The 5,355-nt window shown below is 46.6% G+C and overlaps 1 pseudogene; it reads left to right on the top strand.

Moving 5' to 3' along the window:
• Positions 1 to 4,548, top strand: part of LOC103087868 (MOB kinase activator 1A pseudogene) — a 6,960-nt pseudogene extending 2,412 nt beyond the window's left edge.
• The last annotated feature ends 807 nt before the right edge of the window (positions 4,549 to 5,355 follow it).

Below are 5,355 nucleotides of genomic sequence, written 5' to 3'. Positions count from 1 at the left end.
TCAGCAGGATTTACAGAGGGCCTTCCTCAAGGTCAGGTAGCTGGAAGATGGTGAATGGGGTGCAGGAGACGTTGAGTTTGAGGTTCTGGTGACATACCCACGGACAAATGTCTGACGGTGGGAAGTGGAACTTTGAAGCTGGAAGGAGGGGTGTGGGCCAGAGATAGCAGATCTGTGAGTCCCCAGCTCATAAGTGGTAGTGGAAACTGAGAGTCAATTTATCTACCCAGGGAGTACGTGGCAGAAGGAGAACAATGGGCTTGGTAAAACTCTAGAAGATGTAAGCATTAGAATGTTTATATAATTCCCTTTATTGTTTAATAGGTAATTCATGCACATTATATGAAATCCAAAGGGTCCGAAAGGCACGTAGAGAAAAGCGAGTCTTTCTCCAACCTTGTCCCTTGGCTGTAGTGCTCCCAGCGCTGGGGGCTGCCACCTTTGTTGGTTTCTTGTGCACCGTTTCAAAGATATTCTCTACATGTGCAAATATTTGCAAATATGTTTGTGGTTGTTGGGATTGTTTCACACAGTGCCGTCTAGTGTTCAGTCTGGACGAGCTGCGGGTCCTGGGGACCCACCCATGTGCAGATGTCTAACAGTCAGTGAGAAACAGAGCTTTGAGGCTTGCAGGAGAGGTGTCAGCCAGAGATAACAGATTTATAAGGCATCAGCTCACAGGTGGTAGTTGAAACCGTGAGGGTGGATTATTTAGTCACGGAGTGCTTATTTCCTCCTAGAAATGCAACAGAGAGGGGAAGAGGGGGGTGAGCAGTACAAAGAAGGGGGAGAGAAAGGGTGTGAACCTGAGGAGAAGTCAAGAAGGGGAGGGACGTTATTGCTTTTAAGAAAATGAATTATTAGAGGACAAAAAAGAGAACAGTTCAAGTTGTGTTTCGTTCCAGATAGCTAACGGGGGTGGGGGAAATAAAGCATTATGATAAAACGGACAGCATAGGGCTTTTGGAAGAGGTGGAGGGACAGTCCGACACCACAGAGACACACGTTCTCTGCTTGTTTAATTTCCTTAAGCCTTACATTCTGGGAAGTCTCGCGAAGCCTTGAAAACTAGAGGCCTCTCAGTAGTATGCACTGAAGATACGTGGGACGTTTTCCTTTTAAAAGCATTCTAGCAACACCCTCCTCCTTTTGAATGAACCGGCCTCGTGACGTCAGAAGCAGCGCACGCCAGCGCGGAGGTTCTGGGCAGTGGCTTGCTGCCCTCTAGTGGCCAGGAAGGAGCCTCGCCGCTCCCGGCTCCGCCTGGCTTCCCTGGGACTTCAGCGAGGAGAGGGGCATGTGGACAGGGGTTTATGCTAAGGGGCTTAGTTACTAACCACGTGGAGGGCTTCTTGGGAATACTGGAGACGATTGGCTTCTTCATGCAAACCCCCATTTACCTGGATAACAAACTTGCTTTGGCCCAGAACAGATTATGGAGGCGGCATTTAGGCCCAGGCTCGAATTCCTCGTTTCTAAGATGTAGATAATATTCTAAAGATAGTGCTTTCCAGTTTCTCCGGTGAAAGGTGCAAAAGTAGATGGCAGGTAAGATAGGTGTGGAGCAGACTCGTGAGCACGTGAGGAAGAAGATCAAATGGAAATAACGAAAACCAAACACGTGCGTAAACTCCAGAGGAGGATGTACATAGACAGCATTATTTTTGGAAAAGCTCAGTGATCATGTGGCCTCCGTAATAGTTTCTTTTTTTTTTTTTTTAAAAAAGAGAGGTTTTTTTTTTTTTAATTAATTAATTTTATTTTTGGCTGTGTTGGGTCTTCGTTGCTGCGCACGGGCTTTCTCTAGTTGTGGTGCACGGGCTTCTCACTGGGGTGGCTTCTCCCTGGGGTGGCTTCTCTTGTTGCGGAGCATGGGCTCTAGGCCCACAGGGGGCTTCAGTAGTTGTGGCGCACGGGCTTAGTTGCTCCGCGGCATGTGGGATCTTCCCGGACCAGGGGTTGAACCCGTGTCCCCTGCATTGGCAGGCGGATTCTCAACCACAGCGCCACCAGGGAAGCCCCCGTAATAGTTTCTCGAGCAACATTTGCAACTTCTCCAAGCTTCAGCTTGCCCATCTGGGAATAACGGTACGTCCCGCGTGTATGCGTTGCCGAGATTACACGAGTCAGAACGTGAAGGGCTTACTTTACTTTTCACTGTGCAGCAGTGACACTTATTAAAGATTTAATAAATTTAGCTATCACCATTATTTTACTGTTTTAGTATTACTATTCTCTAGGAGATACAGTCCCATCTTCAGTTTTAGGACAGACCGGGAGAATCTTTCCCTAAATTGAAATTCTGCTTCACAGTTGATACAGGTCTTCGAGTACACGTTGATCCCACTGAATTAAGGCAGCGCCTAGAATTCCTCATAAAGTTCTCCTCAAATAGACGGAATGCTCCTTCTTCTAAGGGGAAAGATGCACTTGAATGGCCTCTTGATATGAAGATACTACAGAAGGGATCTAAGTGGACTTTGAGGGGGTTGACGAAATGGACTTCAAAGCCCTTGCAGCCCCCAAATTTTAAATCGCATGACTCTCTGACCTGCTTATTGCCTGCAAATTCATGAGCGGAGGTAGACAGCAGAAGAGACCAAGAGACACATCTCCACTCAAAGGGATCTAAGTGGACTTTGAGGGGGTTGACGAAATGGACTTCAAAGCCCTTGCAGCCCCCAAATTTTAAATCGCATGACTCTCTGACCTGCTTATTGCCTGCAAATTCATGAGCAGAGGTGGACAGCAGAGGAGACCAAGAGACACATCTCCGCACAAGCCCGTGGTTGACCCCGCCCTCCACTCTGGAGGGAAACTCCATTCTTTCCTCCTCGGAGACGGCCACTCCGGTCCCTCCCAGTCACACAGGGATGCTCCTGCAGTGGCACAGAGGATGCCCGTGACGGCAGCCCCCCTCCCAGCGCCACGCGCCAAGCATGCTTTCCAAGTGGAGGAAAGATGGGCATCAGGCGGAAGTAAATCAAAATAGTAAGACTTTGCAGGATGACTGGAAACACGAAGAGACCTAAGTAAATAACTGATAGTAGAAACTGGCAAGGATGATTTAGAGGTCAGTGTGATCTTTGCATGATATAAACATTATAACTTCTAGTGTCTTGGCAGAAAACAATACCAGTAATGTCACACAATTTGTCAGTTCTGTCTGATGGCAATAGCGGTAATAGAACGCTGTGATTCGTGTGCAGAGGGAGAAACTATACATGCTTGTATTGTGACATAGAACCCCCATATACTTCATTCTTCTTTATGGAAGGGTAGACTAACAAGTTGGTGAGTTAGTTGACTGTAGTAAACAATAATAATGGACTGTGAATTCCTAAGGAGGATCCCTGACTATAAATCAGCAAACATTTCAATGTAGAAGATAGTAGAGGCTGGAATTACAGGGCAGAATCATCATAATATCAAAAGAGCTCATATTATTGAGCATTTACTGAACACCGGATGCTGTGCCCCGTGCTCTCCATGCGTTTTCTCATTTGCTCCTTGAGACCTATGGCACATTTTCGTATTTTACAGCTGTGGTTACTGGGGTTCTTTAGAGAATTTCTTTCTTTCCCTTCATCTAATTTAGCACAGTTCGTAACTATATATTTATTTGCTTGGGTACTTGATTGGCGTCCAACATTATAATGGCAATGTAAGTGAAGCCTTTTCTTGTGCCGTGTAGCTGGGTCCATTTCCCTGGCCGGGGAGGTGGGGGAAGCAACCCAGGTGCTTGCACCAAGTTTGACTCCTGCTCAGAGCAGCGCTAGCCTGGGTTGTGCTGTCCGCAGACTGAGGACTGTCTACCCCTCCCGGTTCCCAAGTGCTGCCTCTGAATACTAACTGCACTGCAGTCTAATGGCCTCTCCCTCCCCCACCCCTACCCGCACCCTCAAGAAGAAAAGAAGAGCTTCCTCTTCGGCAGCCATTCTTCTCATACATTCAAAGTCCAAGAAGAGCATCCCCGAAGGAGCTCATCAGTACGGACACTTAAAACCTGCAGACGCACCGTAGGAAGTGGGAACGTGAGGGGAGCTGTCATGTTGTCCTCAGGAAGAGGACCTGAGTGAGTGGATGACAGTTAACACTGTGGATTTCTTCAACCAGATCAGAACTCTGCACTGAAACAAGCTGTCTAGTCACGGCTGCAGGTCCAAGGTCGGAATGTCCTTAGGAAGATGGTGCTAATTTTGACACCAGGCACATGTTATGCTCCGAAATATATGGACCCTTTGATGATTTGAGTTCAGGATGAACTTGACTGTGCAAGTCTCTTTCCTTCTAAGATTGGTGTCGCATTTCCCCCACGTCTTATATCGGTGGTAAAGACTATTCTAAAGCATCTGTTCAAAGTTTACTGCCCATCTTTCTTACCGGCACTGTGATTCTGTGATGCAGCTGCCAGAAAAGGCCCACCGTAACGTGTCCTTTAAGTACTTTATTTTATTGGTTCAAGAGTTCAGTTTGATTGATAGTTGAGAGTTGGCACCACTTCAGCAATTCATTGAGAAGCTTGCACTGAAAGACAGATCTCTTTAACACAGTTACCCTCTTGCTTCATGTACTGCTAGAGTTACCTTATTGTTAATCTGTCCTAGACTTGTGTCAGAGGTTGAATTGCATCCCCCCTCCCCCTGCAAAATCATACGTTGCAGTCCTAACCGCCCCCCCCCCACACACACAGTACCTCAGAATGTGACCTTATTTGAAAATAGGGTACTTGCAGATGTAATTAAGTTAAGATGAGGTCATTGGGACGGGTCCTAATCCAATACGACTCGTGTCACGTAAAGGGGAAATCTGGACATGTAGACGTGCACAAAGGGAGAATATCCTGTGGACGTGAAGACAGAGAACAGGGTGATGTGTCTACAAGTCCAGGAGGAAAGCCATAACAGATCCTTCCCTCACAGCTCTCAGAAGGAACCAACCCGGCCCATACCTCGATTTTGAACTTCCAGCCTCCAGAATGGTGAGACGATGCCTTTCTGTTTTTCTAAGCCATGTGGTTTGTGGTACTTTGTGTCCTGGCAGCCCTAGCTAATACAACTGGTGATACAAACTTTTGAGAAAACAAAGACACCCATTGTCTGTGTTTACTGATAGAAGGATTCCCAAGGTAGGTTGGCTTCAAAGCAAGAACTGAAGAGCATAGCTGACTTTGACGTACTCTAAGACCTGTTATTTCACGAACTCACACTTGGTTGTAATACTTGGTGACTAACCTGTACTTTATTAGTTTACCCATTGTTCCTTTGCTGAACAAGTTGGCTGACTCTGTTTCAGGTGACAACATAATGGATAGTGAGCATTTCGGCCAGTAATTTATTAGTTTCCAGAAGTTTC

The sequence above is a fragment of the Lipotes vexillifer genome, unplaced genomic scaffold (genome assembly GCF_000442215.2).
Source record: "Lipotes vexillifer unplaced genomic scaffold, Lipotes_vexillifer_v1.1 scaffold1958, whole genome shotgun sequence".
Lineage (NCBI taxonomy): Eukaryota > Metazoa > Chordata > Mammalia > Artiodactyla > Lipotidae > Lipotes > Lipotes vexillifer.
Note: the sequence above shows the minus strand (reverse complement) of the source record. Positions and strands in the feature narration are given on the sequence as shown.